Source organism: Bombus vancouverensis, chromosome 1, assembly GCF_051014615.1.
Source record: "Bombus vancouverensis nearcticus chromosome 1, iyBomVanc1_principal, whole genome shotgun sequence".
Classification (NCBI taxonomy): domain Eukaryota; kingdom Metazoa; phylum Arthropoda; class Insecta; order Hymenoptera; family Apidae; genus Bombus; species Bombus vancouverensis.
This window is the reverse complement of record NC_134911.1, coordinates 19,233,726-19,251,424: the sequence shown is the minus strand read 5'-3', so window position 1 is coordinate 19,251,424 and position 17,699 is coordinate 19,233,726. Positions and strand designations below refer to the sequence as shown.

At 37.4% G+C, this 17,699-nt stretch overlaps 1 protein-coding gene across 1 annotated transcript in view; it reads right to left on the bottom strand.

Annotated features, from left to right (window-relative positions):
• LOC117159143 (uncharacterized) overlaps nucleotides 1–17,699 on the bottom strand; it is a 114,749-nt gene that overhangs the window by 35,705 nt on the left and 61,345 nt on the right. The gene's annotated exons all lie outside the window — the stretch shown is intronic.

Below are 17,699 nucleotides of genomic sequence, written 5' to 3'. Positions count from 1 at the left end.
ACCGAATGATGCCAGCAGCGATGCGAATTATTGTATGATATTTGTACTGATCGATGTAATCGTTGTGTGGGAGATGAATGTTGCGTTGTGTAAGCTTTGTTTTACGTTTGTAAAGATTCGTGTAACTGCTGCGTAGGAGATAGGTGTTTCGCGGTTAGGCCACGAAATAACTATCTCTTTACGCAGGCCCATGATCAAGTAGAGTCAGAACTCGACATTCTTGCCAATAGGTTGAATGTCGAGACCGATGCATAATGTTGAATAACTCATGGGCGGGTCTCGTGCGTAGTCACCTCCTCGTGGTGAGACCTGGTAATTGGCATCCTTTTTCAAAGATTAATCAAGTGATTAATTTTTGGAAAACGATGCCAAGCCAAGAACTACGCAACAGTCCAGTTTGGATCACCAAAAGCCTCTAAGAGAATTTTGGATGGTCTAGATTGGACTGCACCGTGGGACATCGTTGGACACCGAGGGACGTCATCGGTCCAGTGTGGGTCACCAAATGCCGCGAAAAGAATTTTGGATGATCTACACTGGACTGCAACGTGGGACATCGTCGGTCCAGTGTGGGTCACCAAATGCCGCGAAAAGAATTTTGGATGATCTACACTGGACTGCAACGTGGGACATCATCGGTCCAGTGTGGGTCACCAAATGCCGCGAAAAGAATTTTTGGATGATCTACACTGGACTACAACGTGGGACATCGTCGGTACAGTGTGGGTCACCAAATGCCGCGAAAAGAATTTTGGATGATCTACACTGGACTGCAACGTGGGACATCGTCGGTCCAGTGTGGGTCACCAAATGCCGCGAAAAGAATTTTGGATGGTCTACACTGGACTGCAACGTTGGACACCGTGGGACAGCGTGGGACACCGTTGGACGACGTTGGACACCGTTGGACAACGTTGGACACCGTTGGACACCGTTGGACACCGTTGGACACCGTTGGACACCGTTGGACACCGTTGGAAACCGTTGGACAACGTTGGACAACGTTGGACAACGTTGGACACCGTTGGACACCGCTGGACACCGTTGGACACCGTTGGACAACGTTGGACACCGTTGGACACCGTTGGACACCGTTGGACACCGTTGGACACCGTTGGACACCGTTGGACACCGTTGGACACCGTTGGACACCGTTGGACACCGTTGGACACCGTTGGACACCGTTGGACACCGTTGGACACCGTTGGACACCGTTGGACACCGTTGGACACCGTTGGACACCGTTGGACACCGTTGGACACCGTTGGACACCGTTGGACACCGTTGGACACCGTTGGACAACGTTGGACAACGTTGGACGCCGCGGGACACCGTGGGACACCGTGGGATGCGTACGTTTTAGTCTTAATTAATCGTAAGGTAGATACCTATGTTAAGTGCATTGTGAGCTCATTCCGTACAACGACATTTATCCACCTTAGAACGAAAAAAAGAAAAATCTCGTCTCCCTTCACTCGCTTACCACACAGCACTTATTGTACTCGCGATTTATCGGTTCGCGATCACTCAGTTCTTTCAAACCGTAGCGTGACGTACTCGCTCGCGCGTATTCGTGGTACGTGCGGGTCAACGTGCACTGAACAACTCTTTGGATTCGTAAGTCGCCCCAAGGACACCTCTGTCTTGGTGACTGCTCGACGACTGCTCGACGTTCGCATCGGATCGCGGGAGTTGTTGTCGCGCCGGTGATGCTTGTGAATCTATTGGGGATTCAGTCGTGGATCTGCAGTCCTGTTCGATTGGTACTTCGGTACTCGGTCAGGGACCTGCAATTTCACGTCCTCCGTAATTCTGTTCGGCCCCGCGGGAGTGGACCCCACTGTTCAGTTGAGGTCAATGCCTTCGTAATCCTGTTCAGCGGTCCCTCCCCGTGAGTGGACCCCACTGTTCAGTTGAGGCCTCTTGCCTTCGTAATCCTGTTCAGCGGTCCATCCCCGGGTTCCACATGTTCAGTTGGAGTGTGTTAAGTTGCTGGCCTATGTGCTGGATCCACGGCTGAATTACCCGTGGTTCACTGGCATCATCGGTCGGCGCCATCGACCGCGACTCGTGTAAGTTTCGAACGGCGAAACAGGAATCGAGTTACGGTCAATTCTTGGGCTTTCCGCTGAACCTTAGGGTTATCTAGTGCACGGGAGTACGTTATGTAGGTTTGTTAGTTCTTTCGAGAGACCGCGATCTCGTTCGTTCCGGGCGCGCCGCGATTTTTTCCTTTATCATCTGATTCATCGGGCATTTTCCCCATTTGTAAGGGAAACTTATTGAGATCACGTTAGAGTTTACAACTTTTCAGTATGTTCAATATCTTATAGCGTCGCAAAAGTAGAACGTTAAGCAGTTTAGTACAGCGACTCGTATATCCCTTCTGCAAGACACGAAATGGTACGTATAGTGCCAGTAGCTACATTTTCTTCTTTTCGTTCCAAGTTAGATAAATGTGTGTTTGATACCGAATGATGCCAGTAGCGATGCGAATTATTGTATGATATTTGTACTGATCGATGTAGTCGTTGTGTGGGAGATGAATGTTGCGTTGTGTAAGCTTTGTTTTACGTTTGTAAAGATTCGTGTAACTGCTGCGTAGGAGATAGGTGTTTCGCGGTTAGGCCACGAAATAACTATCTCTTTACGCAGGCCCATGATCAAGTAGAGTCAGAACTCGACATTCTTGCCAATAGGTTGAATGTCGAGACCGATGCATAATGTTGAATAACTCATGGGCGGGTCTCGTGCGTAGTCACCTCCTCGTGGTGAGACCTGGTAATTGGCATCCTTTTTCAAAGATTAATCAAGTGATTAATTTTTGGAAAACGATGCCAAGCCAAGAACTACGCAACAGTCCAGTTTGGATCACCAAAAGCCTCTAAGAGAATTTTGGATGGTCTAGACTGGACTGCACCGTGGGACATCGTTGGACACCGAGGGACGTCATCGGTCCAGTGTGGGTCACCAAATGCCGCGAAAAGAATTTTGGATGATCTACACTGGACTGCAACGTGGGACATCGTCGGTCCAGTGTGGGTCACCAAATGCCGCGAAAAGAATTTTGGATGATCTACACTGGACTGCAACGTGGGACATCGTCGGTCCAGTGTGGGTCACCAAATGCCGCGAAAAGAATTTTGGATGATCTACACTGGACTGCAACGTGGGACATCATCGGTCCAGTGTGGGTCACCAAATGCCGCGAAAAGAATTTTGGATGATCTACACTGGACTACAACGTGGGACATCGTCGGTCCAGTGTGGGTCACCAAATGCCGCGAAAAGAATTTTGGATGATCTACACTGGACTGCAACGTGGGACATCGTCGGTCCAGTGTGGGTCACCAAATGCCGCGAAAAGAATTTTGGATGATCTACACTGGACTGCAACGTGGGACACCGTGGGACAGCGTGGGACACCGTTGGACGACGTTGGACACCGTTGGACAACGTTGGACACCGTTGGACACCGTTGGACACCGTTGGACACCGTTGGACACCGTTGGACACCGTTGGAAACCGTTGGACAACGTTGGACAACGTTGGACAACGTTGGACACCGTTGGACACCGTTGGACACCGTTGGACACCGTTGGACACCGTTGGACACCGTTGGACACCGTTGGACAACGTTGGACAACGTTGGACACCGTTGGACACCGTTGGACACCGTTGGACACCGTTGGACACCGTTGGACACCGTTGGACACCGTTGGACACCGTTGGACACCGTTGGACACCGTTGGACACCGTTGGACACCGTTGGACACCGTTGGACACCGTTGGACACCGTTGGACACCGTTGGACACCGTTGGACACCGTTGGACACCGTTGGACACCGTTGGACACCGTTGGACACCGTTGGACACCGTTGGACACCGTTGGACACCGTTGGACACCGTTGGACACCGTTGGACACCGTTGGACAACGTTGGACGCCGCGGGACACCGTGGGACACCGTGGGATGCGTACGTTTTAGTCTTAATTAATCGTAAGGTAGATACCTATGTTAAGTGCATTGTGAGCTCATTCTGTATAACGATGTTTATCCACCTTAGAACGAAAAAAAGAAAAATCTCGTTTCTCGTGATCCCCTCGCTTACCACACTGGAAGAACTGTTCCCGCGATTTATCGGTTCACGGTCGCTCAGTTCTTTCAAACCGTATCTTGACGTACTCGCTCGCGCGTATTCGTGGTACGTGCGGGTCTACGTGCACTGAACAACTCTTTGGATTCGTAAGTCGCCCCAAGGACACCTCTGTCTTGGTGACTGCTCGACGACTGCTCGACGTTCGCATTGGATCGCAGGAGTTGTTGTCGCGCCGGTGATGCTTGTGAATCTATTGGGGATTCAGTCGTGGATCTGCAGTCCTGTCCGATTGGTACTTCGGTACTCGGTCAGGGACCTGCAATTTCACGTCCTCCATAATTCTGTTCGGCCCCGCGGGAGTGGACCCCACTGTTCAGTTGAGGTCAATGCCTTCGTAATCCTGTTCAGCGGTCCCTCCCCGTGAGTGGACCCCACTGTTCAGTTGAGGCCTCTTGCCTTCGTAATCCTGTTCAGCGGTCCATCCCCGGGTTCCACATGTTCAGTTGGAGTGTGTTAAGTTGCTGGCCTATGTGCTGGATCCCCGGCTGAATTACCCGTGATTCACTGGCATCATCGGTCGGCGCCATCGACCGCGACTCGTGTAAGTTTCGAACGGCGAAACAGGAATCGAGTTACGGTCAATTCTTGGGCTTTCCGCTGAACCTTAGGGTTATCTAGTGCACGGGGGTACGTCATGTAGGTTTGTTAGTTCTTTCGAGTGACCGAGATCTCGTTCGTTCCGGGCGCGCCGCGATTTTTTCCTTTATCATCTGATTCATCGGGCATTTTCTTGTTTCCCCATTTTTAAGGGAAACTTATTGAGATCACGTTAGAGTTTACAACTTTTCAGTATGTTCAATATCTTATAGCGTCGCAAAAGTAGAACGTTAAGCAGTTTAGTACAGCGACTCGTATATCCCTTCTGCAAGACACGAAATGGTACATACAGTGTCAGTAGCTACATTTTCTTCTTTTCGTTCCATGTTAGATAAATGTGTGTTTGATACCGAATGATGCCAGTAGCGATGCGAATTATTGTATGATATTTGTACTGATCGATGTAATCGTTGTGTGGGAGATGAATGTTGCGTTGTGTAAGCTTTGTTTTACGTTTGTAAAGATTCGTGTAACTGCTGCGTAGGAGATAGGTGTTTCGCGGTTAGGCCACGAAATAACTATCTCTTTACGCAGGCCCATGATCAAGTAGAGTCAGAACTCGACATTCTTGCCAATAGGTTGAATGTCGAGACCGATGCATAATGTTGAATAACTCATGGGCGGGTCTCGTGCGTAGTCACCTCCTCGTGGTGAGACCTGGTAATTGGCATCCTTTTTCAAAGATTAATCAAGTGATTAATTTTTGGAAAACGATGCCAAGCCAAGAACTACGCAACAGTCCAGTTTGGATCACCAAAAGCCTCTAAGAGAATTTTGGATGATCTAGACTGGACTGCACCGTGGGACATCGTTGGACACCGTGGGACGTCGTCGGTCCAGTGTGGGTCACCGTGGGACACCGTGTGACACCGTTGGACAACGTTGTACACCGTGGGACACTGTTGGACTCTGTATAACGTTAAATAACTCATGGGCGGATCTCGTTCGTCACCTCCTCGTGACGAGACCTAGTAATTGGTATCGTTATCCAAGAACCAATCTCTGCTTTGCTGAATACTTACATCGTTTCCATTTCAGTTAATTAATCTTTGGAAGATGGTATCAAGCTAAGAACCACGCTAAAATTAGGCTAACAGTTAGGCTGGATTAACAATTCCCGCGGGTGCACCCTGATGCATTGTGGGATACCGTGAAACATCGTGGGGATATCATGGGATAACGTGGGCCATCGCAGATAATGCGTACGTTTCAGTTTTCATTAATTTTAAGATATATGTATTGGCGGTACTCTTTAGTGCATACTTCTTGTACTAAGTTATATTTGTCTAAGTTTTATATATCTGTAGTTATAACTAAGTATTGGTTGACTGACTTGGAGCAAAAAGTTTATAGCTCCTTTGTCTAATCGTTTTAAATGTTAAAGTATGAAATTTTACAAGTGGTTCAACAAAGTGTTCATAGTTTCGTATTTTAAATTTTGCTCCAAGTTTGAGTTTTTGAGATGAAAGGCTGTCAGTAGGAATCTAATGTACTTTAATGTAAGTAGATTCTAGTTCTAACCTAGTTTATATTAATTTTTAGCCGCATTCTTTGCTCGGCCAGGTATGGTGATAGATAAAAAGAGGCTTATCCTTTCTATTGGGTCTTAGATTTTAAACTTACACTTAAGTTTAAATCTAATTAATTTTAGCTTTATCTTTTCTCCTTTTTGTTTTCAACCGTTCTATAAAGTCTTAGTTCTATGTTGCGTTCTTTGTTTGCAGCATTATTGTCAAGTCCTAGTCTTAAATCGCATCGTTTGTTCTATGTCTTAATTTTAATTTATTTTTGAAAGTTGATGATTGATATATTTATCCACGGAAATAAGATATTGATGATCGTTTTGCCCTTTTCGTTGATCTTTTTACAGTATTTTATTACTTTCATGGCGTGTAATGTTTTCTAAAGTATCGTAGGAGTATAGAATTTTAAACTTCATTCCGGTTACAGGATATGTCGTTCTATATTTTATTTATAATTTCATACGAGACTTTAGTTTTAATTCAGAACAGTACTATACTTAATCGATAACGTCGCATGTGACACGAAAATGGTAGGGGGATCAGGTGATCCCCAAAAACGGGACACGAAAAAGCATTTCACGTCTATTTTCCACCTGGTCTGTGGTAAAACTTTGTTACGATGCAACGAAATAGCATATATAATTCACTGAAAAAGTTCTATTACGTTATGTTTTATAAGAAAAATATATGAAATTGTTGCAATGACAATTGTGCATATTCTATCTTATTGTATGTTTCCCTTCAGCGTGAATCGCGTCGTTATAGCTAACATAATTGTTATGTAAGTTGGTAACAAGATGAGGTAAAACTGGGCGGCTGGAATATATATATCACTCACACGTACACTATAATAAACAACTGAGCTGACAGCTTTAAATAAAAATTTCTCTTTTTTAAATATGAAATTCTGTAATCATCATTAATGATGATGTTAAAGTTATTGGTTCATTGAATAAAAAGTAAGATTGCTTACATATTTAACATTTTTAACAAACTCTTTTTATTTACTAATGCGTTGTAATTTTTTATTAGGTGAAGTTTTCTCTCCTTATAGACGCTATATTAATCTTATCTAAAGATTTTAATCCTTAGTTCATGGATTTTTTAGAACGTTGATAAAATGAAGACAATAAAGAGGCAAAAATTGAGAAACATCGTTAAGGACATTTTTTTCATTTTTATTACGTCTGTAGATTATCCTGTATTAGCCTTAAGTGGTGTTTTTCTATTCTTTTATCTTTCTTTATATTGTAGATTTTCAACTATGAAACCAGTAGTTTCAATTGATGGATAAAATATTTGCTATACACGTGCAACTAGTAAGAGGAAGTCAATTTGACCTCGTTGAAGTAAGTAGGTAAGATATAGTCTTTATTTAACCCAACGGCATGACTATGTTTATTTTAATTCTACGCAGGTTTATTTTGAAATTCCAGTATTCGACAAATATACGGTATTTGACTCTACTATTAAACGCTATATTTATAGAAACGTCCTAAGAACACACGTGTAGGAATTAGGAATACATAAAAGTATTTTCGCACCAAAACCACAAAGCCATGATCGTTTAAAAGTTAATTTTAAATATAAAAATACATAAATCAAATATTTCAACTAAAATTGCTACAATATATTATAAGCATGATATATTTCACGGTAACAAGTACAAAATATATATTCTGTTTTTAATCATTCGATTCGTTTTATCGAGAGAATATCCTTTAGTAACGTTGATGTTAAATATTTTCAAGAAAACCAAGAATTATTATTAAAATATTTTCAAGAATTATTATTTCAAGGATATATGAAAATACAATTCGAGAAGATTATTATGCAAAAATGAAACGCGTCCTGCTAGAAAATTCTAGGCTGAACGCTGCGACTCACTTACCCTGTTTTTTTCAAGTGCAAAAGCACCTGATGCGTGTCGGTGAATCTGTTTGCCCCAATTCCCGAAGTTTACACAAGATTTTACCGTTTATCTCTGATATACGACGCATAAAAATGCTATATCATATTTCAAGGGAATAAGTGATGATAACAGCAGGGATTACTTTACATCTACTCTAGGTGTGCCTGATAATCTGATAGCTCTATCTTTCGCTATACGATATCAACGGTAAATCACTTTCCCTTTTTCTTTATGCATTATACTAAACAGTAAAAAATTACACTAAGTGAAATTTAAACGCGACTCGTATATTATATAATATATTCTTGTGTATTTACTTCTAAAATTGTAGCACATGGTTAATATATTAGAATAACGAAAATGGATTTGTTTAAATACTTTATATCTTCGTTTATACCATCGCGAGTTATTTTTTAAATATTATATGCATTTTTATTTATATATACAATTGCAAATTACTTGCACGATTGTTACACGTGTCTCTGTCATATATTTTTACTATATGCTCATGTGCATCATATTTCCTTTTAAAAATTATATACTATATTTTGTGTTAATAATTATCCACAGTTTATTGATGCTTCTTAGAATTTATTCAATGACATATTTATAAGAAATCATTGGAATATTCAGGTATATGGTGTTGAAGCTGAAATTTCAGCAACAGCACCATTGGTTCCATTCTCTGATAATACAAACATGGTAGCCAGTAGAATAACACATAAATAGTCGAACATACTAAACTCAACAGCAAGACACAATTCGCCGCTGACGTTCTGCCAGTTAATCGTATATCTCTCAAATGTGATTAAATGATCTTGTATCATAAGAAGTACTATGAAAAAAATCATGTTAAAACAGTAAAATTATATTGATATGATTTATTGATACATGATAGTTAATTGAGCAAGGAAAAATGATACAAATGATAATTTCAATTTGATTTAACAAAACTGTGGGTAATATTGAAGTTCCACAAAGAAATTTGTACGGTCCTAAACTTAGAAAACTTAGAAAATCATAATTAGAATGATGATATTTATGCAAATTCAAATATTCGTGAACGTAATATTCGTGAAAGAAATGAAGGCTAAATAGAGATTTATTTCGTCCATCAAATATTAAAATGAGAATTGTTTTTTAGATATTTAGTATATGTATGTATACCATATTATATCTCCTACATTCTATAAAATTCTCATGAATGTATAATAATGTGAAGTATTTTCTTTACTCATCTGGTTTTTGAAAACAAATGCGCTCGTTTCGCTTAACCATCGAGTTTTTCAATTAAAACTTTAACAATTTACTAAAATAGATTCCATACACCTAGCTCTGCAATGTTCCATAAAAATTCATTTAAATATCTCAAAAACCTGCAGCTGACACAGATCATTTATCTTTACATAACATTGTTCTTAAAAAGAAAAATACATTTAATATATATATATATTAAACGTTCCCTTAAAACGTTACAACTCCCTTTTGTTTGCTGAAACGGGAGCAACATTGAAATAGAAAAATTCGAGAATCTCGATAGACTTGAGGTATCTATCGATGAATTGATTTTGACAGAAATGCGTGAAACAGAAGAGAACGAAACCCGTCTAAAAAAGAAGATAAGATAGCGAAACTAATCCAATACCGTTTACTATCCGTAAGAAAAAGAACAGACGAATCGTTAAAAACAACGTAAACCAATCAAGAATTTAATTTCACAACGATCGATACGAATTTGATTACGCGAAAGGATGGCTACAGCAAACCAAAGTGAAACTATGGAAGTTGGAGAATCACAGCAAACTCTTGTGGCATCTATTGGTGCATTGATTTTGACAGAAATGCACGAAACAGAGGAGAGAAAAAAAAACGGAATTTCGATTTCGTGGAAACGGTCGTTTGACGAAACAGAATGGCGGCCGCACTTTCGGCGAGTTCGTGAACCAGGAGACGCTATGAACTTTGGTGACCCCAGGTGACCCCGTCGGTCGATACGTCACTACAGCCACCCCTTTCGCCCTGCTGGCTCACCAGCCAGCTCGAACTAGCCGGGTTCCATGGGGTTGCTCCGATCGACGTTAAAAACGAGGTTGCGATGCTTTTGATCGGCTTCGTGCATATGTCCCTGTTACCGGTATATTCCGGAGATTTTTGTTAACAAAGTAAACGCTATCAAACGATAAATAAAAGAACCAGGACTGCTGTCATCTCGCAACATTTAACTTTTTCATCCGACTCCTTTCGAGAATTTCGGTAACTTTCTTCTGGTAATTGACCGAGAAAGGAAAAAAAAGAAACAGAGAAGAAGAAGAAGAAGAAGAAAGAGGAAAAGGAAAGTCGAAGAAAATTTATGGAGATTCGATAGCGTTATTAAATAGAGGAAAATCAAGGTAGAGTAGGTCGTTAAGGTAGTATTACATGGTACATATTATCTGGATATAAAGTTATCGACATTCGACCAGCTTTGTTCTTGTTTAACAATGGCGCTCGTTCGATGTCGACGGTTGCTCAAAAATGTCGGCCGATTATAAAAAGGAGCAAGGAAACGAGGGATACTTCGTTTTAAAGGTTAATTATTATCAGTTCGCGTAAAATTTATTTCTTTATTGGGTTATGTTGTTTTTAACGATTAGAGCGTCTTTCTATCTTGTTGGATAGCAAACAGAATTTGATGGACCAGATTCAGTGTCCTTTTTTTTTTACTTTTACTGTAGATGGAAAATGTTAAGAAGATTTTAAGGAAATATTGAAATTGAAACAAAGACTAAATTTTATCATACGTTCCATTTATTTTATATTTTTTTTCTTTTTCTAAAAAGAGTTGCACGTGATCATTGGTAAAATTTCTATGAAATTTTGAATCTGATTGTTCTTCTATTAAATTATTCTATTAATCTTCTATTAAAGTAATGAACTATTTTATAAAATATAAATTAATGATCGCTTAGATACAGTGTTTCATAAAGAATGTATAACAGTTGCAGAACAAGTTTATCTTAATAGAACATTCCACTCAGACGACAGTAAAAAAAAAAAAGATAACGGTACACTGTCGTGGAACAAGTCATCGTGAAAGTTCTGGTCTTCTGGTAATTCGATATTTCCTGCTTTAAAATGAAGCGAATAATACGAGGCAGCCGGAGATGAAAGAAATCTATCTAATAAACAAGTGAATTCATCTCTTTGCTTGAGTTTCAACTTTGCACTTCAGCAGGACTTCGTAATGTCATCAAAACAGGACCTTCAAAGCAGCAATCCTCGTCTCGTAAGGCTCCCTTCAGAGACTTCAATCTTCTCTTTATATCTGCCTCTTTTTTTCTATATACAAGGTAACGCTTGAATTTATTTGCAAGGGTAACTGACATAGGAAAACAAGTTTTTTACTAAAAAGTAAAATTATTTAACATATTTTTTCTCCTCGTTCGTAATTAGAATATGGATCTAACAGGATCGATATTCGATAATTTTTCTTGAGATTGTTTTTTCCTTTGTCTCCGCGAGGAAGCTCCGTAGTGAAACATCTCGTCAAATCTTGATATAGGAAAGCGTTCAAGAACACATTTGCCATAAAGCACACTTCACTTAAATTTAGAGGAAAATAAATGTCTTACAAACGTAGGCATGAGATTGAGAGAGTTGCGACGAAGATACAAAGCGTAATGCAAGAAGCTTCTCTTTTAGGTCCTGCTGAAAAATGTCATTAGGTCATTTCGATGCGAGTCGATAAAAGGTTAAAACCATTTTCTTCTCAAATTTCGCCAGCAGCTATTGAGCTATTGAGTAAACCAATCCCATTATCGATTCCTTTCAGAATTTCTGCATGCTAATTCTATTTTCTCTTCATTCCTTTGTTCATAATTTTTATATCGATAATTCACAATATTATCACTGTTTGTGTATTATATTATCGCTTATATAAAATTCAATCAAAAATAGTCTATGATACTTATCGTGTAATACGTTGAATCTCAATTTATGAATATTTGAACCTTTCATTTTCTATTCTTAAATGCATATTGAAGCACATAGGTACCTATTACGTTTCTTCTTATTTTTGTTCACTTTTGTTTATTTAGAGTTCAGAAGAAATCTTGAAAAGGAAATTTCGCGTAAATGAAGATTATAGGAGGAAAAAATAAGAAAATAACGGAAAGATTAAATATCAAATATTCCTATTATCATCCTTATGTAAAAATATATAAAGTTGAAGTACAGTACTTAAAGATATTTCAATAATTATCATGGTATAAAGGATCGTCTTACGCAAGTTTCTTTGGCATGACAAAGATACATTATATTACGTCTAAGACTAAATTTTGGAACATTCCAAACGCTATATTTCACGAAAGGATTGATGTCAGAAAACAATTGGAAACTGATTATCTTAACCATAAATTCTATGTTTGGGGATGTCCTTCTCCTTCGACTATCTTGTCGAGCCAAAGAGTATAACTTCCAAAAGCCGGATATCGTTCGAAGAGTCCTAAAGCACAAGTCGGTGAACGAAGCAACTTTTTATCCAGGTCGTTGAATCTGTCTCATTGCGCAGTACTCTCGACCGTCGAAAAATCCATATCCCGTGCAAACATCATGCAAAAAAAAAAAGCCTTTACAATATATATATCGCGAAAATACCTGCAATCCCAATTCGTAAAAGTTTGTTATCTGCCAATGAAACGATCCATTATGGATTTCAACAAATTATTAACAAGCTGTTTCAAAGCCACTTTCCATGTTTGGATTAATTCAACAGAAACGAAACAGATGGATAGGTGTATGTATGTGTCAATAAATCTGACTTACAAAAATCACTGCATCAATTATATTCATATACCGCGTTCTATACCATTAACTCGATGAATATTAGGTTGAACAGTAAGTACTTTGCGGTTCGATAAAAGAAACATCGACGATTGTTACGTGTACAATCCTATTCGTAAGTGTTACAGAAAGTGGAATAGATTTCAAAAGTGATTAATGAGTTACTAAGAACTTTGACAATTATTATCTGGGTCCTCCTACATAATAATTTATCAATTAAAAATATTAGTAATTGGACAAGTTATAAACCATAGGTTATAGAGTTTTATGTTAAGTTTCAGCAATTTTTCGTCAGACAAAACAATTGGGTAACAGGTAAGCTGTAAAATTTACTTTTAAGACTCAATTTCTTTTACTATAAAACTTGTTACCGCGATGTAAGAGAATTTATTAATAGCAATAAACCCAATTTCGTTAATAATGTTAGTTCAATCGTGCGAGGGGACCGTTTAAAAGCATGTAAGAACAGATGGAAATTGTGTAATCTTAATATATGAAAAAAAAGATTCATACGTTTAACACTGTAATAAAAATTTCATATTTATGTATAATAACGTTAAATTTCTTCCTGTTTATATCTTTTATGTTTCTCGATCGTTGCTTTATCGAGTTCCTTTGCTTAAAGCAACAGAGTACTGAGCATTAAGACAAATTCGTCGTTCTTCAACTAATTCTTCGTATTATTAATTTTTCTATGATATATATCCCCGTTTAATTCCAAATTTCAATTTAGATTTTAGGTAAATTCTCTATTTCGCATTTCATGCACAATGTACAAAATCTTCCCAATGGGATTTGGGTTAAGGGATAATCGAGGCCAACGAGAACGAGGCTTAATTCGTTACTTTTGTCTTGTAACTCTTGCAAATGGTATTTACAAAATTTTTGCACCGTTACTTCGCATTCATGCAAAATCATGATGAACCTTTTAGCGTTACTACGCAATCGTATTAAATATAATTTGTTTTCTCTTTTAAAAAAAAATTTTCTCTTCTTAAAAAAAAAAAAAAATAAAACATGTTTCCCTTTTATCGAAAAAATTTGCCCATCTGTAGTTTTACGTCCTCTACATCGTTGAATAATTTTTAACAAAACATGTTTCTTTTTTAATTGCAAGATGAAAATGTGGCAAAGACTAAACGAATATTTCTGCGAATGTTGTTGTACTAGTACAATATATCAAATAATTTATTTCCATTAATTTATTAATGTACTCTGTAACGAATGAAAACTTTTACCATATGTTTTCTGCCGCATTTGCGCTATTTTTCCTCTAAGATCTTCAGTTGGTACGGGAACGAAGAAGGACGATAAAATTTGGTACGAAATTAGATTAATGATCGCCTTGGAATTCTTTCTTGACAAAGATTCATGGAATCTTAGAAACTAAGCGCAGGGGCGTAATACGACTTTTTCAGAAGTCGATTAACTTTTTGTGGGATACGTTTCGTCACTAGATTTCAATGCACTGATCAGTGCCTCAGCCGAAACGAATGCTTCGTGAAATTGATTTTCTAAGAATGAAAAACCAATTTAGCGTGTCATGTAAATTGTAAAAATGTGCTACCTACGTTCGATACTTTGATCGGTATTCGGTATCAAAGAAATTCATCGAAAAGATTTGCATTCATTGCATCAGCATCCGAATGACGTAAATCATTCGTGATAAGACCAAAAAAACATTAATTTGTTATTCGTCTGAAATTCTATAATAAATCAATATATTTTCCATTACTCTATATTTTCACTCGAGACGAATCAATTGTTAGCAACTATTGGATTAGTTTTATGCATTTAACATATGTCGTTTGTATATGTCTTTATTTTCTGGATGGAATTATTTGATTTTATATTATTTGATTTAATTCGTGCATTTAAAAATTTACCCCCATTTTATCTTATAATTGAATTATAATTTAATTTGATATTAAAATCATAGGAGTATCGAGGATGCTGTATCTCGATATTTAAAAGAACATGACGCGTTCTAATTTTAGTATAGTTTAACAGAAATCATTATAAATTTCTAGATTCTCGAATGTCTCATAGGAGTGGCACTAGAAACAGGGAAGATACGGTAGGATAACATCAAAGTATAGCGCTAAATAATTGTTATTCCATTATCTGGTGCTTGGCTAATTCAATGTTTGAAATTTTACCCTGGGGTAGAAATATAATTATGGAATAATTTAAACGACCAATAAATGTGTTATTTCGCTGTGCCCCCGTCTCGCTATTTCCCTTTCTCCATGAAATATAAATTAAATTCAAAATCCATGCAAATGAAATAGTAAAGTTGTTTAATACGTATTATAATTTATTTCAACAATTCATCGTTAAATATTACAAGTATAAGATAGAAGAAAGAATTACGCTTAGCTTAACATTTTTATTGTTTCTGTAATTTATCATATACAGGAAAATCTAGAGTCTTCACCTTTCCTGTCAGACTCAATTAACCTTCTGCGTGTTTCATCCTAATATTAATTAATCCGCTATGAGACAAATGTTTCGGGTACGATATCGAAAGTTCCATTATTAATCTCTCGACAAAATCTACATATAAATTGCGCAATAATTAGCATACTTGAATAATCTATTAACTTATATGTTTTAAATCACAAATATTCTCAGAATTCAGAATTTTATTATCAAATTAAATTGCGTTTGATAAACTCTATATTTTAAGAATATTCAGAGGATGGTAGAATAAATATTAGTTGCACAAGAATTATCGAAATAATATAAAATTAATTATAGTATACAAAGAAATAAATATAATTAATTGATATACAGTAAATCTAATACTACTTATAGCACGCTGTACCATATACAATACAAAGAACGTCAGAATGAATTTTGATAGATTAAAACATTAGATGATGCAAGTCCAAACGAGATCAGAATATTACATCTACGTAAGAATTTGTTTTTAGAGACATTTAAAATATTAAGATATAAAAATACATTAATCGTTAATGATTTTAATGTTGATAAATTTTATCTAAAAACTGAAGACAGACAACTGTTGACGTTTCCAACCTGCTTTTTAAATATCTTTCGCAAACGACATTAAGGAGCTATCACGACACCAAATACCTCACGATGGTGTATTTCTACTGATAAAATCTTTATTCCAGGAGCACAGTACATCTTTCACGTTGTTGGACTTTTTACTTAAAGCGAAGGGACGGCTACTTCGAACCGCTCGAACGTGTCTCTAAGATCATTGAACATAAAACGTAGACGAAGCTCAGTATGAAATCCCGTAACGTCACGTTCGATCGTTTCCAGTCGTATAGAAAATACACATGCTATTCGTTCGATGTTTTTGACTTTTCGACGAACGCATTCCTCCGTGAGGATTGATTTTAAGAATATCTTAAATAAGATGAAGATTCTAGTGCGAGTTCGTTGTTCGACGTATTTCACTGTCTTGTACTTTATTTATTTTATCGTATTTTGATATTTCTCGCGTAAATTTAACGTTTGAATACTCCAACATTCTGCGACTAAACATTCTAATTTGTTATAATCTGTTCTTAAGAATTTTGGAAGATGTTTCTTGGAAAAAAGACCACCTATCTGCTTTAGTTTTTAGAGACTTTGATCGCTACGTTGAAAACTGGAAATTACAGGAGAAAAACTAGTCAGACTTTTTAAATTGTTTGAAATATGAATACTTCAAAAATATTCATTGTTATAAAATTAGTTACGCCATTAACATCTTTACAATGTTTCGTAGATTTGTATAACAGATTGTACCTACTTCAGATTCATACTAGAATACTTTTCTTTAGACTAATATAAAAATCTGAAAATCGAGGAAGATGCGCTTGTCATATTTTGCCTATGTAGTCTTCGATGTTGTTTTCTTTTCAGAACATCTTAAAAACGTTTAGCAGGGAAACGTTTCCGACTCAGAACGTGTTGGAAAATCTCATATTTTTGATTCGCATAATTTTAACTTGAATCTTTTTTTTTTGTGCTACAAAAAGTATATCGTATATCCAAGGTAGTTGGTGAAAATTTCTTATACAGGATTATGGCTCGTCATTTATTTTACACTCGAGTATTTTCCGATAAGTTTTTTTCCATCGGTATCGTAAACTATCGCACAATTTGTCGTACGATCTCTTTTCAATCTCGATATATTGGATTGTTCAAGAAGTTCAATCGATATTAAATTTCGCTGTGTATTTCACAGGATCATAGGAGAATAATTTATTATAAACTTCTGTCAAGTAGAATGGAATGCTTGACTCCGATGATTGCTATTAATAATTACATCGAAGTCGAAAAGAAATAAAAAGAAGATATAAGTAGGTATAAGAGAACAGAAGATTGGTCCATTAAAAAAGATGATATTTCTGTACAGACGATATTAAATCTCATATATCAATGAAAAGCCAACAAAATGTGTTTGATCTTAACTGATATATTCTACTTCGTCTACTTTACACGCTGAACATATGTACTTCGACTACTATCTATTCTCATTTCTACAATAATTCTTTTAGTAACAGAAAGACTATTTCTAACATATTAGAGAAAGATCATTTTTTGAAAAGATCGAGAAGATAGCAAAAGATATGTGAGCTATTCAAGAAAATACTAATTTTACGAAGATACACCTGCCTTTATATTCTTCTCAAATTTCTCTACGAATGTTACAATCTATCCAATA